This window comes from Zalophus californianus, chromosome 4 (genome assembly GCF_009762305.2).
Source record: "Zalophus californianus isolate mZalCal1 chromosome 4, mZalCal1.pri.v2, whole genome shotgun sequence".
NCBI lineage: Eukaryota > Metazoa > Chordata > Mammalia > Carnivora > Otariidae > Zalophus > Zalophus californianus.
In genome coordinates, this window is record NC_045598.1 from 188,478,864 (window position 1) to 188,499,573 (window position 20,710).

The 20,710-nt window shown below is 43.8% G+C and overlaps 1 protein-coding gene across 17 annotated transcripts in view; it reads right to left on the minus strand.

Annotated features, from left to right (window-relative positions):
- Positions 1-20,710, minus strand: part of PTK2 (protein tyrosine kinase 2) — a 255,266-nt gene that overhangs the window by 213,788 nt on the left and 20,768 nt on the right. For 15 of the 17 annotated variants that reach the window (XM_027572041.2, XM_027572038.2, XM_027572028.2 and 12 more), the window contains exon 2: positions 15,403-15,500. The exons of 1 other annotated variant lie outside the window; for it this stretch is intronic. The gene's annotated coding sequence lies outside the window, so the exon portion shown is untranslated. Of the gene's footprint in view, positions 1-12,908; positions 12,928-15,402; positions 15,501-20,710 lie in introns of those variants that run through there. One more of the 17 variants, XM_027572056.2, reaches the window with a different exon arrangement.

Consider the following 20,710-nt stretch of genomic DNA (forward strand, 5'->3'; position numbering starts at 1 on the left):
TTTATAGCTAAATGCACAGAGCAGTCCAAAGTCTACAAATGGCTAAAAAGTAAGACTGGGGAGTGGGTGGGGAGCCCCACTGTAAACGACTCCCCAACAAAGGCAAAAGGAGCAACTGGTTGACACCCATTTCATTTGGAATGCCAACTGTGGGCACCTTCCTGCCTCCTGTTGTCACATTCCAGGGACCTTAACTGACCTGAGAAGAAGATCGGATCTTGGACTTACCTCAAGGACAGTCTGTCTGCTCCTAATTCCCAAACTGAAACTCCTTATAAGGCCTCTGCACACCTCCAAGAGCAAATGTAAAAAAAGCAGCTCAAAGCTTTTCAGTCCCACAGTCCATGTCCTTTAGTGTACTACATTTTAAAAGTAGACAAAACTGTAAGTTGAAACACTATATAACATTTTCAACTTAAGTCCCACAAAAGTTTGAAATCTAAAAAAATTACCTGTACCTGCAGCCTCAAACCATTAAGATAGAAGGTATTCTAGAGAACATTTTTTTAACTTCCTAGAAAGATAATATTTTAGGGAAAAAAGCTTCTTTCAGTTAATTAAAGCCATTATAACACTGACTATTGCTCTTCTGGGATGCAGTCTTTCCATGCATCTTATAGATAATAAGATTGTTCATTAAAAACAGGAAAACTAAACATCACAAACAGATGGAAAGATAATTAAAAGCAACAACTGAACACATTCAAAATCTGAGGGGAAAACGATAAGACCTAATTATAACAGAGAGGAACATGGATCTCCTATAATACAGGAATTACTTAAAACATATATATACCTAATTTGAATATTTTTAAAAAAAATCTATTTTACTTCCCATTAAATGACTGGGGGGAGAAGGACCAAGGAACTGCAAAAAAAATGTTAAAAGTATTTAAATTTCCTTCTTATAATCATTACTGCATGCTTTTATATTTACTTCCTAGGGAAACTATAATTTAGTTCGGCTATGGTTTTAAGTATTTCCACACCTCATTGTGCTAAAAATAAAGTTATGAATTAATTTGTCTAAAGTGCATTTAAATTATTAATGAGAGAAAGTACATTTGTTTCTTGCCATAAGTATATATAAAGTCTGGATAGACTCACAGCTGGCTTAAGGCATACTCCTTTCATTGGCATCCTTGAATTCCCGCCGAAGAACCACCTCTGAGTACAGGAATTTCCTAATGCATTATTTCCCAAGCTTTTTATGGAAATCAAATACTATCTTTAAGTAACAGAAACGTGAATTCATCTAACAAGAATAAGAGAACACAAAAATAACAGCATCAATACCCGAAGGTTTAACGTAAAACATTAACTACATATTCCTAGTCCCCAAAACGCATGCAGTACCCTGAGAGCTGCTGCCACGTGACCTTGGGGCTACAACCCATACCTCGTACAACACCATCTCTCTGTAAAACTACACTGTGCACACTCATTCTTACCGTCCTCCGGCTCAGCTGAGCCCAGCCTCAGGCTCGCGGTTCTCAGAGAAGACCACACACTCTCTCCCTGGCGTGCACCTGCCACAGCCCCCACCCCCACCCCCTTACACAAGGTCACACGCCGCAGACGGAAGGCACCAGTCACCAAGCCCACAAGCTGCAGCAAAAGGAGGAACCCCGCACTGCCATCTGGGCCGATTCCGGGCAGCAACCACGAGAGGTCCTACTGTGTAATCAGCTATCGTGATCACTGGGTAAACGCCATGCAGGCTTTTCACCCTCCTCTTCTTGATAAAATCCAGTTATCAACTCACTCCATTTTTTTTTTTTTTTTTTTGCATAAAAAGGTATATACCAACTTCCCTCCCTTTCACGTCTTCTTACTTAAATACAAGTCAGGTGGGGAAAAAAGGTGGGGGGTAAGGGCAAACAAACATTTTCTTCAACTGTCTGAACAATCTTCCAGATGTATGCACCATAACAGAAAATGACCTTCATTGCCTAATAAATAAAAGTATATCCTAATCTTTAATAAATCTAAAGATTTAAGATTAAAAGTCAAATTCAAGAGAACCAATAAATTGTTGTTTTAAAAATCATATATTTACTAATTCAGAATTTTTCATTCAAGAAATTTGTATGAGGATTTATGACTAAATGAAGCGCACACATGAGTGATTAAAATTTTCCCAGGTGAAGTTTAGCTCAAGGGCTGACCAAGCTTCATCTGCCCTAGGTCCACCAAAAGGTGATAATGCAGTATAAAAAATTTCCACATAAATGCAACAGGTAGGCCTCCAACAACACTGCAGGTCCAGAAAAAAACTATCATTTCCAGGTGCCCAAATCCTTCCGCATTAAGTTTCAAGTACTAGGCCAGCCAGCCATGAGGCCCAGAAATCAGTCAGTCCCTCATTCTAGAGTAGGTCCTAACTTATGTCGTACCAAGGTTACATCACATGCACACCCAAACACCATTATTCTTCTGGGCTTTTGATTTCAAAGCAGCCATCACTAGTAGGTAAAAACTGTGCGGCATATACACACTCATTTTATGGTATGTCATTTCATAAAAGATTAACAAAGCAAAAAATTATTTTGATTAATACTCATAGTTCTAGCATTAACTATTAACAATAATCTCAATTTCACAAATTAACAAAGGTATTTTTTTAAAGGGATAGACTTAGTTACTAAAATTTATATCAAAAACTAGGAGAAAAGCCAGAAACAATTCCAAATCTCCAACCAATCACCCGAAAGATCAGAAGGAAAAACGAACAGTCTCTCTGTACAGGGCCCGAGCCACCGCAGGAGCTCGACTATTGTGCTGAGTGAGGGACTAACCCCCCCCCCCCACTTCCTCCCATTCGTGTTCACGCACTACCAGGCCCGGCCATCCTTGCTGCTCGCATGCACTAACACAGCACCGACAGGGTGGGCCAGAGACTGGAACAAACAGGCTTTTGCGTGGAGTTGGGATTAACTGTTACGTTCATGACAGACAGTCCAGCATTTGGTAAACCAGGCAAGAAATGCTACTCTCCATTAAATACAATGCAGAATAAACCAATTACCCTAAGCCAGTTTAATAACAAAATAACTGAAATGAAAGTTTTGCCAAAATACAGATTCCCCTGTCAAAATGGAAATTAACTTGAGATTTTCTAGATCATAAAATCAGTAGCTAAATTAACATTACAAGTAAATCTGTCATATTTTTCAGAAAATTTAGAAACAGAGCCTATGAACTGTTTTCCATTAAAAAGCATTGACAGGGTCATCGACTTCAGACATGCAGGAGTAACTAGGATGGAAAACGCCCCTCCCCATCACGCCACCCTCCTGCCCATGGTTAACAAATGGGAAAATGGTCAAAATCCATGAAACTACTTTTTCCAGATCTTGAGACAGTGAGCGGCGCAGGCCTGTGAGCCCCATCATCCCTCTCTGTCCAGCCAGGAGCAACCGCAGCCCAGGGGCACAGGAAGGGAATCCAAGCAGAGCGCAGCAGCCCCAGGTAGGTGAGGAGAGACAACATCAAGTTTTGGGAAGCTGAGTGGCTGAAATTTGCAAGGCAGAATATCAGAGATGGAAAAGTTGTAGAAAATGAGTTTCACAAATCTGCACAAAGACCAGAAGATAATGGAACAACATGTTTAGCATGCTGAAAAAAATAACTGTCACCCTGAAGTTCTACACATCCAGCAAAAGTTTCTTTCAAAAATAAAGGTGTTTATCAAGAAAAGAATGGATAAACAAGATATGATAGACTCAAATCATGAAATACAACTCTGCAATTAAAAGGAACAAGGAGGAGCCTGGGTGGCTCAGTCAGCTGAGCATCTGACTCTTGGTTCCTGCTCAGGTTGTGATCTCACGATCATGACATCGAGCCCCCACACTGGGCCTCGTGCTGGGCGTGGAGCCTGCTTAAGATTCTCTCTCTCCCTCTGCCCCTCCTCCACTCCCTCTCAAAAAAAAAAATTTAAAAAGGAATGAATTCCAGATATGCATAACAACATGGATGAACTCAGCAATACTACGCTCAAACAAGCCTCACACATCACGCACACAGTATGATTCTATTGACAGGAAATCCCTGGGCAGGCAGAACTGATCTGAGGGGGTAAAACAGCAGTTGTCAGGGGTCAGGGTGAGGATGGCAGCAGGGGATGGGGCAGAGACTCTGGCCACAAAGGGCATGAAGCCTTCGGGGGAAATGATAATGGTCTGTTTCAGTAGTGTTTGGGTTGCAAAGGCGGACGGATGTGCCACAATTCAGCAAATGTACACTAGAGTTACACGCAGTTGGTATATAAATTTTACACTGAAAGAAAACACCCTAAACAAATAATGAACTCTAGTAAACAATATGCACGCTGAAAGACATAGACTGAGGTATACTGGTATCTGCAATTTACTTTGAAATACACCCTAAAAAATAAAATGGATTCGTGGAGGAATGGATAATTGGTTATTTATGTGGGAAAGCAAGAATAGTAACACATCATAGGTAGAATCCAGGGGGTGTAGGAGTCTATGGATGTTAACCGTAAATTCTCGCACTTTGCCATTTGCTTGAAAATTACCATAATGAAACACTGGGTACAAAAATAAAGATGAAGCTAGATTTCAGAGGAAGAAAAATAATAAGACAAAAGGGAGTGTGAGCCTTCCATAAGGGTTACAGGAAGACAATGGAGCAATTTCTCCCATAGATAATTATAAAAATCAGACAAATTCACTAAAATACAACTATGTGAAGGAACTGGAGAATGACCAAAGGCAGGCAAGCGCTTGAGAAGAATTTACTGTCAGAATTACTCCTGCATTGGGTACAAACTAGGAGTGTTTGTCACCTTCCTGCCTGGCAATACTGTGAGCCCCCACTCTGGGAGGGCAGGACTGCAGCCTTACTGTACCATCTTAATGTGCAGCCGAGTGGCTATAAATTTAAGGGGGAAATTTTGGATATAAGAGGGCTGCAAAATGCTGAGCTCCAAGTCTGAATACAAATACACTGCCCAGATCCCTGGCAGACGGTGAAACTGCATAGGCAGGACAACCCAGGAAGCCCAGAGGCAGACAGCAGAGGTGAAGGCTCTCCCCTGAACAATGGAGTTACCCCGGGACATCTGTCAGTTTGCTGCTCTGACTAAATGTGCTTCCCAACCCAGGGCGAGCTCTAGTTGCAGAAAGCAAAAGTCTCAATGGCGTGAGGTCTTAGAATAAAGAGATGGGGTCTGGAGGACCAAGTGAAATTTAGAGGAGGGATGCTGGAAGCAGGGGAACCCCAAGACAAACCCCCAAATCTGAGAATTCTACATTCTACGCCAATCGTTAACTAATTACCAAAGTACAAAGGTGCATGTGAGACCGCCCCCCCCAGGGGCCCAAGCTTAAAAAAAGGAAAGAAAAAAGAAAAGCATCAACTAGAAGCCAATGAAACTAATCAGAGACCTCATCAGCTCATAAGAATATAACAAATGTTTGCATCTTGAGTAGAGATGCAAACGCACGTGTGCACACACACGGACGGCGCTGGGAAGCAGTAACACCTGGCAGCAAAGGAGCACACCTACCACTCACACCTTGGCCTCTAAACTCCATTTCCCACCAAAATGAACCAAGGATACTTGAAATAGCTGATTCCACGACGGGGCAGAGAAATTACAAGAAATGCTGGGAGTATCTTACTGTGCCGAAAGGAAGGGAATGCTCAGAAAATAATGGGGACACGTCAAAAAAACACAGGAGATGATCTTGGGGAAGGCCAAATCAGGGGGCATTCCAGCATCAAAATGAATGAGAGTTAAGGACTATAAGCCACTGAATCAAACAAGAATCTGTGAAGTGCTAGCTGGTGAATGAGTGAGTGAGCCAACAAAGGAGGGGAAACCCTCCTTACAGGAGAATACCAGCTGACAGGTGAGAAGGAACAGCATCCCCACTGCGCCACTACCTAGTAATAACTGTTTCAAGCAAGAATCATCAGTGAGGGACCAAACTATCAGTTTGAAAGTTCAAAATGTCACACAGCCTCAAATATTTCCCCTACAGATTCCTCATGTAATTACAAAGGATAAATGCTAATTTAGAGTGCAGACACTAGGCAGATGTCATCCTAATTGATCACCTGAGATCAGTAATTCTCAAATTTTAGAACACATCAAAATCATTTTTAGGGCTTGTTAAAAACATAGCCTCAAGCCCTAAATTTCTGACTTAGCAGGTCAGGAGTAGGGTCTAAGAATCTGCAGCCCCACAAATTCCTAGGTGTTAACCTCACCAATAAAAGAACAAGCCGGCATGATGTGCCATCCTGAGATGGATATAATGGATATGAGAAACGATATGATGCCCTGAGAAAGGCACAGTACCACTTCTCTGATAGCCTGGCCCCCCCAAATGCATAATCTGAGTTTAATCATGAGAAAACATCACAAGAACCCAAATGGAAGAATGACCTACGTAACAACTAGAACAGTCAATGCCATGACAGAGAAAGGTTGAGAAACATATCCAGACTAAAAAGACCACAGAAACATCAATAAATACCACATGTAATTCTAGACTGGGTCCTGTATGGGGGAAAACTGCTGTAATTAACAGAGCAACTATGAATATGGACTGTATACCAGAGAATGAAGCAATGTTTAATTTTGCCAATTTGATACCTATACTGATTATTTTTGGTTATGTAAAAAGTCCTTGTTCTTAGTAAATACTCACTGAAGTATCTAAGAGTAAAGGGCATGAAGTAAGCAACTCACTCTCTAAGGGTTCAGTGTGTGAAAATAAATGTGTGTGTGTACATCTATATGGGGGGGAATGAAGGCAAATGTCACAAAATGTTAACAATTGGTGAATCTAGGTGAAGGGTATTTGGAAGTTGGCTATACTACTTCTTACAACTTTTCCGTAAAAGAAAACAAGGTTTCACCTAAAACAAAACAAAACAAAGAAACAACAACAACAAAAACAAGGAGCAACAAATTAGAAAAGGTGGTGGAAGGGCATTCAGGGGCTGCCCACCGCACAGCCTGATGTTGAGGAAAATGGCTACCACACACTGAAAATGACAGGTGTTCGTACTGAGGATCCTGAGTCATCCAGAAAGGCCAAAACTGAGTTTCGTATCTTTCAGTACATTTTGTTTAAGAAGACCCGTTAAGTACTCTTTTGAAAAATAGAAGAAAAACACGGTTTAACACTTTTAAAACTTCATGCTCCACACGTCTACTTCTGTTCTAGTCTGCACATACAACTCGTCAGTGGGAGAGCGGACATCGTGAGTGGCAGTGACCCTCCACTCGTGTCATACGGCAGCACACACTGCTTACACGGAAGCACACGGAGCCCCTGCGGCTGCACCGTGACAACTGCACCAGGACCGCCCCCGGCTCACAGCAGCTGGACACGTCACCAGTTGTAAGAAACATCCCAGCACAGGTCCAAGCCTTCAAAACCAGTTCACGCAGAGACTCCCGCAGCAAAACACAGGGACAGAGTCAGACAATACAAAATGCCAGGCAGAACACCCTATTCCCTCTTCTGTTCCCAAACACAACTCTCAAGGAGGCCTATAGTGCAGACTTACTGCGTGATGACCATTTAGAGTACAAGGTTACCGGACACAGTGAAGCCGGCCCCAAGAACCCAGAGCAGCGCATGTGCTAAGTAAACACAAAGTAGCTCGGGGAGGGCCTCTTACAACGCACCTTACTGTATCCCTGATCCCATTATAACCGCACACTGCAATATCCTCTGATCATAAAATAATGAAGACCTCATCATTTAAATGAATGGCCTTATTTTCTAAAGTCAAACAAATTTTGATTTTTAAATGAAAATTAAAAACACACACAACTTCCCACTCTAATCCCCCTTCCTGCCTACTGTTGTGGCTTTGCTAAGAAGGGTTTATTAGGAAAAAATGCTAAACAACTGCTCTGCAGGACATCACAAAGCACCACATGGTAATAACAAGCAACCTTCTTACATACTGTGAAGAGACCTGATTTACAACCACAATTAAGCCTTAAGTTTAGTGAAGCTAACTTGTATTATTTTCTGTGTACATTCTTATGTCTAGCGGTTTAAAATATAATTGTACCCTACAATTACAGCTGATTAAAGATAGAGCCGAAGACTGTATAATCAAGTTTGTCATGAATCAGAGAAAACATTTTTTATTAATTTTTAAAGCTAGTAGAACTATTTTTCTCCACAGCTACAAGAGCTTGAACAACATGGAAGGAATCTTAAAATAATTTAACTTTTAAAACACCTTTTATTTATGCTAATTACGTGGCATCTATAATATATAACCGTGTTATATAAAAACAAAACATATTATAAAGCCTTCAGGTCGTGGATAAGAATATAAAAATCAACCAAAGACTCCAAGATCATACGTTTTCAGGAAGTGTCTGTGCTATAACCTGTTTCACTTAAACTTCCGAGATACCTAATCCAGAAAAATAAAATTTAATCCACTGGAAAGAAAAATCGAGCTCAAGTGTGTGTATAAATGTGTGTGCCTGTGTGTGTGTATAATACCTACATGTGTGTATACATAAGTCACCTATCTTTTTTTAGGTTTGGCTTATTGAGGTAAAATTTACATAAAGTAAAACATTGTTCACTGGGTTCTGACTAACACACTCAGTGTATAACCACCATCACAGGGAAGACATGGCCTACTTCCATCATGCCCGAAGCGCCCTCATGCCCTTTTGTACTCAATCCGCTCCTCCCCTCAACTCAGCCCCCGGCAACCACTGATCCGATTTGTTCCCATAGTTTTGCCTTTATCCAAATGTTATCAGGGTGGAACCACAGCTGTACAGAGCTCTGTGTTTGCCTGTTAACAGAACGCTCTGGAGACGCGCCCGTTTTGTTGAGGATGTCAGTAGTCAGTACCTCTCTGTTGCCCAACAGGATCCCACTGCAGAGGGGCTCCGCAACCTGTTCACCCATTTCCCACTTTATGGACCTTTGAGTTGTTTTCCATTTTCAGTAAATATGAATAAAGCTGCTATAAGCAATCACAGACAGGCCTTTGTGTAGACATAAGTTTTCATTTCACTTGGATAAAGGCCTCCATGTAGGACTGCTGGATTGTATGAAAAGTATATATTCAAGTTTATAAGAAACTGCCAAACGATTTTGCAAAGTGGTTACAACCCTTTGCAACCCCACCGGCAAAGCCTGGTCTAGTTACAGCTGTCCCACACCCCCGCACCTGGGCATGGTTACCTTCCGTTGCCTTGTCTGGGGTAATGGGAGGCCTTCTCACAGGACTGCAGTGCCACCTCACTGAGGCTGTCACGGGCACTTCCCTAATGATGAATGATGGCGAGCGTCTTCTTGGGTGCTTATTGTTATCTACAGGAAATGGAGGAATTAGCTACTCAAATCTTTTGGCCATTTGTTCAGTTGAATTTTCTGCTGAGACACCTATCCTTTTTAGTAGACAGTTTTTCAAAGAAGAAATGATGGAAAGTTTGCATATTTTGTTAAACCACTTAGAATTCAGGAGCAGGAGACACAAATCTAAAATGCTTCCTTGCTATCCCCACTCTCAACACCCTACCTGCGCCCCCCCCTCCCCCGCCAAATATCTACAATATGCCAAGGCAGGTAGAAAGAAACAACCTCTTTCCCCCTTACTCAGAGTGTAAGAATCACAGGAAAAGCTGCCTGCCTACTTCTAGGGTCAGAAACAGACCCATTTTCCCATTTTTACAAGTATTTGATGAAACCCCAATCTTTCTTCGGTATGAGCAGGAACACCAATGACCGAGAACCACATGCCATGGTTGGCAACACCAGTGACAATGCACTCCTACATGGCGGAAGCGTGGTTGGCACGTGACAATACTGAGGTCTGCACACGGCTCAGCGGGCAGCAGCCCTCCCCTCTCTATCACAGGCAGGGCCCGCACACAGGAGCAGCATCGCACTTCAGAACAAGGGCTAAGCTTTCATGCAAAGGAACAGGAGAGCCTGCCGCCACCACATGGAGCCTCAGGCAGATGGTCCCGTAATCTGGCTCCAGGCTCTCCTCTACCGCATGGGGACAGTAAGCACTACGCTGTTATTATAAAAACTACGTTCAACTCAAATACACACAATGAATGACACACATAAATGGCAGGTATCACAGTTCTGACAACTTCCCTCACATATAATTCCTGAATCACAAACATAACTAATATCGGAAAGATAAAGGGTGTTCTTCGCAAAGCTCAGAGTATAAAGTGAAAGCTCCAGACAGCAGGTAACATCTGTACACGGTGGACCCACTAAACTAAACACAGGGTCCTGACCGTCCCATGAGAACAGCCAAGCATCGACATAAAAGGTGTAGCACATTTACATAAAAGGTGCCCTGGAGTTGGCAGTGATGAAAGGCACTTACGGACTTTATTTCTTACAATTTTGCCTCAGCATTTCAAACTGAGCTATGCTTCTTTTCAAAAGAAGCCAATCCACTCACTCTTGGTTCTGCACCATCTCATTCCTGATGGGCCTCCGCAGCTGGGCCAGAGACCAGGGCTGCACCTGCCCCGCCTCCATGACACCCCCAGCTCCCTGCACAGCATCCTGCGGCATCCAGCTGGACACAGAGCAGCCTCTGAAATGTCCTGTGGTCGTGCATCCCCTGCCCCCCACCTGACAGCCACAGCGGGGGCCACAGTGTCCACTCCTGCACGATGACTGGCCGGGCCAGGCTGCCTCTGTGACAAATATTCCATAAGGATTTTTCCATGAACCAATACATGAAATCAACAGTTTAAGATTATCTCTTGGATTTAAGTGTCTTGATATACCCTATGCTCAGGTTTTAAGAAAACATTAAAAATGTATGACAGGGGCACCTGGCTGGCTCAGCCAGTAGGGTGTACGACTCTTGATCTTGGGGTTGTTCGAGCCCCACGATGGGTGTAGAGATTACTTAAAAAATAAAATCTTTCAAAAAATAAAAAATTTATGACATGTTTAACAATCTGAATGTCATATTTTCCATGTAAACCTATTTAAATCTCTTAAAGGAAGAGTCTGTAACTAAGTTAATATGCACCACCTAACAGGTGCCACAACAGAGGCTTTCGGAAGTTAACAAAAAGTAACCAATCTTGTCCAGCTCTGCTTATTCTCACTTTCCCCACCTGGAACGCCTTTCCCCAACTACCATGAACCCCGCTCACCCTGCCCCCCTCCGAGCCTCCCATCACTGTCTTCCCCATCAGCATTCTCTACCTGGTCTCACCCGTTCCGGCAGGATCTGCCCTGCACACCTCAACCCTGGTACCATTTCTAGCAGGCCGGGAGAGCAACCTGTCCAGCATGCAAGAAAACAGATGTCCCTGGGGGTGAAGACAGAATATGCTTGAGCACATGGAAAATTTTATTAAGAGACCTTACTTACAGAGCTATCAGAGAGAGTGAGAACTCTTAAGAATATCAAGTAAACAGAAAAAAAAAATTGGCAATTGTTAAGTTCAAGGAAACAGGAAAACAAAAAGTTGAACAAAAAGGAAATATCATCATGCTACTTTAACCGGCTCAAAGGTGAGCAACATTAACAAAACGATTAACCAAATTATGGATCTAAACAAAAATTGTGATACAACTATGTGGGGAAAATGGGAGTTCAAAATGTAACTTTTTCTAAAACTGACACATCGATGACCCTGCCTCTACACAGATATTGCTGGGAACTGTGGACATAAATGCTCACAGAAACAGCTACTCAGAACTACAGGCACCTCCGGGAGGCAGATGCTGGAGGGCAGGGACAGGAGCCTGCTGTGGCTGTGTCAGCATGAACCTCTTTCAACACTATTTTACTTTTGAACACATGCACTTACCACCTCTGATAGAAGTGAAATTTGCAAGTAAGAAAAAGAAACAGAATCTCTGACAGAAGCATTTCAAGCAGGACATAAGTGTTTTCCTCCAACTTTTCAACCACACTACTCCCTTCCCCCCTTCAGTAGTCTCTCTCCAAACCCTCAGGAGGCAGGCAGCTGAGGACAGCATGCGTGGCCTGAGCCTGGCCTCACCCCCCACCAGCTCCATACTCTTGAGAAAGCTACCGTGAACTCTGACCCTGAGCTTTCCCCACCTGCAACATGAAAACACCCCCACGAACCTCAGGGACCCGGCTGGGTTGGGTTGCTCAGCACCCAGATGGTGAGGTAAGTGTGAGGATGACTGTACACACCCTGGACCTAAGGCACCTGGATGCAATCCGTCTCACTGCTCTCTCCCCCTTCACACCACGGGCCAGGCAGGCTTTCATTCTGACCACGCCCCCACACTGCTCCGAACGCCGCCAGAGCGCCCTCCAAGTCGCCAAACCTCAATCCTCATCATGACCTTTCCTGACACTTCAAAGAGTTGATCCCACCCTCCTCCTGGAACTTTCTTCCCTTCTTCCCATGGTGCCAGTGCTTCTGGGTCCTCCTCACACCTGCTCTGTGCCAACCACTGCTCACGTTCGGCCTTGAGCACTCAATGGCAGAGTGGCTCAAGGCTCGGGCTGGCTTGTCCTCTCTGTGCTCACTCCCTCAGTGATCAGAGTGTCACTGCGTTTTCACTGCCACTTCCAGCTCAGACTTCTCTTCCCAGCTCCGAATGCCTATTTACAACTGCCTACATGACATCTCTACTTGGATCTCTAACAGAATCGCAAACTTAAAATGCCTATGAGTGAGCTCCCCATCTGCCCCTCTAAACCAAGTTCCACCCACAGCCTTCCCCCCTTCTAGTTGCCCAGGCCAAGAGCCTTCTAGTCAACTCAACTCCTCCCTCTGTCCTCACACCCCTTATCCAATCTGTCAGTGAACCCTACTGGTTCTACCTTTGAAATACATCCAGGGCCCCACTGCTGCTCACCACCTCCAGTTTTCCTCTCCAGTCCAAGCCCCCACTGCTGCTCACCTGGCTCCCTCAATGGCCTGCCGACAGGTCTCTTGGTTGTCCTCTACCTTCCCCCACCCCCGGTGTCTATTCCCAACACACCGGCTTTTCAAAGCTCAGTCGAATCTCGGGGCTGAACACTGAGGGACAGCTGCCTCCGCAGCCGACAGCCAGCACCGCCTGACCCTAGTGACTCTTTGTTTCGATAAACAGCTCCAGAACCTCAGAGTTCAATCTATGTCAATTGTTCTCAGCTGCCCTGATGCTAAAAAAGCTATCTTTATTCACAAAATGGGGGTTTTCAGATGGGTCTCCGGGCAACCTTCCTTCCTGTCTACTGCGCCTCCCCACAGCCCGTTCCCTGAAAATAATCTCCATATACATATTCCAGCAGTTCAACTCCTCCAAAACTTTTGTTTTCCTAGAATTCTGGTTGTAAAACGCCTCCATCCCACGTTTCTGCCTTATAATGCAACACCCCAAAACAAATCAAGAACCAAGAACCTCATCCATCCTACAGGGGCTCAAGGGGACCAGGGCATTCAGGTATATCAAGGGACCCAGATCTCAGCAGATCATTAAGGTGACGCTGTACAAAGCCAGGCTGACTCATGTGGCCTCACCATTTGTCCAGAATTGGGGGAAACAATTACAGAAACACTGGTTATAAGGTTATTTTCCTGGGTTTACATATTTTCAAACAGGGGTGGAGGGGAGGGGAGTGCCAAACTAGAAGCAGCAGATTATATCCCAGGGCTCAAAGTTCCAGTGAGCCATGCACGGGCTCTCACTTTCCCTGTAAGGCCTTCATTCCACTGCACACCACATTAAGAAGAAAAATTTTTGTGTAATTTCTGCTAAATATGAAACTGTCTTGTGCTCTACCAAGATGAACTATTTTTAACAGCTAATGCTGCTGAAAAGTTATACTTGATATTCTCCCTCTTGTTTGGATCCACTAAGAAAAAAGAACTTATTTTGTGGCAAACATTAAATATTCCTTCATCCAGCATTTAGTGAAAACTACCTATGGGTTAAGCAGAAAACATGCAGAGATGAAATAAAATCTTTGCCCTTGAAGATGCAGAAACAGACTTGTACCCAATAAATATAGCACACTGTTACAGGAAGAAACATGGAATGTGCGGGGCGGGGGGGTGGAGACAAGGAGTGTTAACAGCTGGGCGTGGCCTTCTCCAAAAGATAGCATCGTCACACCTGGCACAGCACACACGCAGAGCAGGTGCCTCTGGCAGCCAAGAAAGGGGAGAAGGAATTAGAGAAAAGGAGCACGACTTCCAGGCCTTACTTGGAAACTGAAACTGCATGACATAATTTCCCTTCCCTAATACCTAATCCTGGCAGAAACAAAAGTGGGTTTGGGGGACAAAGGAGAACAAAAGAGGAAAGTGAACTGACCCCAGAAGGAAACGTAAAAACAATCCAGGGCCCTGCCCCTTGGACATCTAAGACAAAGACATTTGCCAAAGTCAAATTCAACATAATTGTAAATGATCCTGAATTCTGAATCCATGAAGTCTAAGTTCGTGAGGCTTTTACCAAAGCAACGTATTGCTAAAATAAAATGTTCACCAATGCTAATATCCCAAGAGAGATTTATGAATCGTCTATCAACTACCTGTCCTCGACTTACCACCAGGTCTACCAGAAAGAGCAGTCTTTGGAAACAAGACAAACTGGGATAGAATCTCAATCCTACAACCTCCCAACTGTGGAGGGCAGCACAAGTGCCAAGGTTACAAATTAACAAATCACAAATAACCCAATCTCTGGGGCTCAGTTTTCCTCTCATTAAAATGGGGAAAATGCCACCAAGTATTAATTGCTAACATTTGTGAATGCTGAGTACATTTCACATTTCTTACAGCATTTTCACCGCAACCAGCATTTTCACCGCAACCCTGGGAAAGCGGTCCTGTCAACAGCACCCTTGGTCGGAGGAGAGAGCTAGGTTTAGGTAGTCAGTAAAGAGAATGGAGAGAAAGCTAGGTTTCAGTAGTTAGTGAAGAGTTAGTAAGTAAGCAGCCAAGCCAACATCTGAATCCAGAGCCCATAAGAAAAACACACGAGTAAAAAGTACAGGCTCCAAAGCCAGACTGAGTCTGAATCCCAGCTTTGCCCTTTACTAACTTAGTAACCTTTAACCTCTGTTTCAGTTATGCAAATGTGAAACTGGGCAAAGGGTAGCCTCATTCATGGGGTTACTGGGAAGACGCACGGAGCAGCTGGAACTCCCAGGGTCTGCAGTGCTCGGACTCTTCCAGAGCACACGCTGCTACGTTACCACTGTCCCGGACATTACTGTTGTCCCGCCTGCCTCGAACCACACAGAAAAGGCACTAAACAACTAATACTTCTTCCCTCACCTACTGTGCAAAATCAACTAGCTTTATTTGTTTCTACTATATGTCAAAGAAACCCTAAGACAGATGAAAGAAAAATCAAAACAAAACAAAAAACCAGGACACAAACGTAGCAAGAGAATTATACTCACAGTTCCGAAGGCCACGGTAACTCTGTGAAGAAATCCAACATCGGTTTAAAGGAAATGCCCCTAACTTCTCTTTCCTCTTTCCATAGTCCTCCGAGAACCTGACAAGGAGAAGCAACATGCGCATATAAAACCCTGAAGTTCTCCTGAACTCACCACCTCAGCCACTTCCATCACCTCCCATGCATGCCCACCTGGCAACACCTGGGATGAGGGGTAAAAACAGGGCACCGCATCCCTGTCTTCAAACCTACTTTCTGCTTAAAAAATAGAAGTGAAGCAACTGAAAACCATTAAAACATATCAAAAATCGTAATAGGGTGTAGTTAGTAAGTGCATGGTACAGTAACACAGTATAGACATCTGTTCCACTGCCTCCCACTGAAATTATACTGAAGAGATTTTTTTTAAAAAATGTTTTAAACAGGGGCGCCTGGGTGGCTCAGTCAGTTGAGCATCTGCCTTTGGCTCAAGTCATAATCCCGGGGTCCTGGGATCGAGCCCTCCATCGGGCTCCCTGCTCAGCGGGGAGTCTGCTTCTCCCTCTCGTCTCCTTCTGCCCCTCCCCGTTTGTGCTCTCTGCTCTCTCTGTCGTGTGCACACGCACTCTCTCTCTCTCTCAATAAATAAATAAAATCTTTAAAAAAATGTTTTGAAACAGCACAGGGAGAACTGAAAGGAGAAAAAGCCCAAGATTTTGGAAGCTCCGAGAAAATCTTCTAACATGGAAGACCGAGGCCCAAACAATATAAAAGACTGAAGTATAGTAAATGAGTCAGGAGGCACAAGAGAGCCAGATCTAATTCAGCAGTGAACACACTGAGAACCAATTCCCCTTGCCCAGCAGTGTCCTAGAAGACTAGAACTGACAGCACCAGTGCAGACAGAATGGGGGTAAAGAAGGCACAGCCTCAAATACAGAGGAGCTGGGCAAGGCCCTGGAGCTGAAACTAGAACCTCAACACCAGGCACAATGTGACTTCCCCCTTACTCTGACAGAAGATTCGGGGGGTCATTCCCCTGGAAAAAGCAGAGGCATCTATGGACTAAAGTCACCCTGCCCAGCTGCACTGAACAGAGCTGGATTTAATGACTGTATATACAGTGAATGGTGAATTCTACAGCTCCCCTACAACAGACCACACATGCACACCCTTGGCTCCCAGATTTCTGAAGTGAGAATTCTACAGGAAAGAGACAGGAGAATATTTCTGAGGAATCTGATCAGCCCCAAAAGACAAACCTAAAGATACTAACACTGAGGACCCCCTAACACATGGCCCCCCAGAATATCCTGATGTAAAAGTCAAAGGGCCCCCACCACATCAGACAGGAGAAGGAAGGAAAAAAACCTGAAAGAAACAGAGACTATACAAACTATCAATAATATAGAGGTAAGACAACACTGCGACCAATAAACAAAAACAGGATGTTCTTCTCGAAGAACAGAAAAAGAGCCCTTGGAAATCTAAAGAACCTTTCCAAAATCAGAAATAATAAACTAAAGAAGAAGGTTAAGTCAAATTGAAGTCATCTCCCTGAACAGAGAATAAAAGACCAAAAGGAAAAGAAAGAAAGAAAAGAAAAGAAGAAAGAAAGAAAGAAAGAAAGAAAGAAAGAAAGAAAGAAAGAAAGAAAAAAAAGAAAGGAAGAAAGAAAGAAAGAAGAAAGAAAGAGGCAGGCAGAGGAGGAGGAACAAAGGAGGAAGAAGAAAAAAAAGTATTAAGATAATTACAGTCTTTGCCCAGGACAGGCAAGTTCTGGATTGTAAAGACTTCCAGAAAAACAAACTAAGGAGACGAAAGGGAGAAAACCTCAGCAGCAGTAACAGCAAAAAGTATTCCCAGAACTGAAAAGTACCAGTTGCCAGAATGAAGGGACCCGATGAATATGCAGCACAGTAGATGAAAACCGACCCACACAAAGTATACCATCATGACATTTCAAAAGACTTGGACAAATTTTAAAACTCCTACAAGCTTCTAAAGATGGGAGGGAAAAAAAGTTACATAGAAAGGATAAATCAGAATAGCTTCTGAATCCTAAAACAGTAACATGAAAACAAGAAGGCAATGGAGCAATCTTTGAATTTATGAACCAAAATGAATGCCAATACAGAACTCTATACCCAGGCAGACTATCAATCAAGTTTGATTCCCACATGGTCCCAAAAGGTTTGCTGCCTAAGAATCCTATGTCAGAAAGCCACTGGAGAAAGTCCTCCACCAAAACATGAGCATCAACAAAAGATGAGCAAGGCACGAGCTTCCATGAGGAAGGGGTAAGGGAGTCCCCAGGATGAGGAGGAAGGGAGGTTCCAGAACGATGTCTGTACACCAGGAGGGAGGGAAACAAGTCCATGTTGGAGCAGCACTGCTCAAGAGGAGGGACTGCCGAAGGCTGTCTTCACCTTGTCCAAAGACACTGTACCGTCTTTTTAAAGTAAGTAACTCGGGCGCCTGGGTGGCTCAGTCGTTGAGCGTCTGCCTTCGGCTCAGGTCGTGATCCCAGGGTCCTGGGATCGAGTCCCACATCGGGCTCCCTGCTCAGCGGGAAGCCTGCTTCTCCCTCTCACTCCCCTGCTTGTGTTCCTGCTCTTGCTGTCAAATAAAAATAAATAAATAAATAAATAAAAATAAAGTAAGTAACTCCCGGGCACTAGGTGGCTTAGATGGTTAAGCGTCTGCCTTTGGCTCAGGTCATGGTCCCAGGGTCCTGGGATCGAGTCCCGCATCGGGCTCCCTGCTCAGCGGGGAGCCTGCTTCTCTCTCTCCAGCTCCCCCTGCTTGTGTTCCCTCTCTCACTATCTCTATCAAATAAATAAAATCTTTAAAAAAAAAAAAAAATTAACTCCACCAAAATGAAGAAGTCAGTGAAGAAAGACAAAAGTCGCCACAAACATCAAATCCAACTCTGGACAAAAGCCAAAGGATGAGAACAGAGGAATATCCAGGGACAACACAATAAAAGGCCTCAGGAGCAAGCAGCTCAGAAAAGAAGAGAGATCTCCAGGAAACTGTCCGCCAGGAATAAAATGTGAAGAAGAGATGAGTTTATGTGACTAACTATATAGAAAAATTACTAAGAGGCTATTGGAAGGTACGGGGAAAATAAATAATAGATATAAAAAAGGTTAAGAATGTGGGGGACTGAAGAAAGAAAGACGAATCCCCATCATACTGCCCTGTGCACACCTCCATCCCAGGCCCTACCCACGGTACTACCATTTCCCTCTCCCTCCCCGGCTGGAAAGACCTTTTGGAGAGGGTCATTTCTCATCCAGTTATCACCTTTCAGAATCCAGTACAATGCCTGCTACAAGAGTATACACAAAAGCAAAGGGTTTTTGTTTATTTTTTGCATTTATTCAGGTACTGAGTATCTACTATACATACCTGCCATCCTTCTAGAGAACTAGAATTCAAAGACATGTTGACCTTGCTTGCCTTTAAAGAGTTTCAACTTTTTTTCACGCCTGAGAAAACAAGTATTTATCCTATATCCTCATTCTCCCAAGAATGAAAAGTCCACCAGGGGCTTACAGAACTTTAATAGTCTAGCTATCACTAATGAATATGGAACCCAAGACCTGATGATACTTTCTTGACATTACACGCATTGTGTAATATGAAAAGAGTGCCGGCTTGGGTATCAGGACACGGGGTTTCTAGTACTTTCGAATTACTACTTTTGAAGAAAAGAAAATCCCAACTCCTTGATATGACCTATCAGGCCCTGAATGATCAAGCCCAGTCTGTCTCTCATGCTATCTCCCATGAATCCCACAAAGCAGCAAATTAAGCCATTTTCGGTTGACAGAACAACCTGTGCCCTCCCTCACCTCTCCACCTGGACCTTCCTCCAGGCTAAGCTAGACACACGTGCGGTGGGAGCCGAGCCCTTGCCCCTGGAGAAACACCTCTCTCCTGTATCCCTCAGCATGCCTTCACGTGACATGGGTGTCTGTGGAGTGACTGATGAATGCCACGCACCACACCAGGCCCTGGGACACACGGCAGCGGACGAGAGAGACATAGCCCTGCCCCAAAAGACTCCCGTGGTGTACCTTCCTGTTCAACAAACTAGAGAGCTTGTTAAATCCGGCCTGTCAGTGTCTTCCTCTCCCCAAACAGCAAGATTCTGGGGACGACAGCCTCTTTTAGCTCTGCAGCCTCAGCACCTCCATGCCAGATAAATAATTAAAGCACTAGTAAATAAAACCAAAGTGAAGGTCAAAAAGCCCCAGTGGCTGTGGCAGGTGAGTAACATCTGCCCTTTAGAAGGCTTTTTTTTTAATGTCATTGTTTGTTTGTTTATTGCCTCGTTTCTGTTAGGAGTATAAACCTGAATATGTCATTCAGGGAAATCTTGCAAGTCTGCTGGAACTGGCTTTATTCTCCTTGCTAAGTGCAAAGGCAAGACAGCCCAGTTAACTCCCCATGTCTGGTTTCTGTTTGCCACTCTATGACCAACAGTGTGCACTGTACTGAACACCTAAAACACATAATCAGAACACATGCACTTGATGCGTGAATGACCTAATGATGAATAAATGAATGTATACACTGGCTTTGAGTGCCTTATAATTGCTCCTCACTTTATTTTCTATTTTAAGGAGAATTCAAGCAAATAGCACCATTGCATTTTATCACCACTGGACCTCCTGCATGCCTGCCATTTGAACAGCGGACAGCTTAGGGCATGCCATATCCAGCATGGAACTGATAAAATATAAGCATAAAAATCTGAACTAGTTCAAATATGCCAGGAAACTAGATATTTCCCAAACCCCATAATTAAAATGCTTAAATTCGTTTGCTCCAGACTAAGAAAAATTAAACTTGGCTCATTATACAATGCAATATATTGTCAGCTCCTTGAAGATATTTGTAAGATGGATACTCTCTTTTTGGCATGAGTAGATACATGTTAAGATACATACACAGAGATGCTCAGGCTGCTCTGAACCCTCTTCCCCTCCAACATGCGAACAAGAATTTCCCACCAGTCACAACACACTCTGAATCTACGCCTCCCGAACATGTAACATATTCCGCATAATCACTTTGCTTCTAATGTTCTCATTTCAGTGCATGGTCCAACCTGGACAGTCCCTGACACCCGCCTCTCACTCGCCCCAACAACAGTGACAACCTCCATCTGCGGAGGGTATGGTGTCATAGCATTCTCCCCCAAGTGCTTTACAAGCACTAGCTCCTGAATCCTCACAGCCCCAGCTGATTGCTACTCTTTTCCCATTTTACATATGAGAAAACAAAGTCCAAAAAAAATTAAGACATATTCCAAGGTC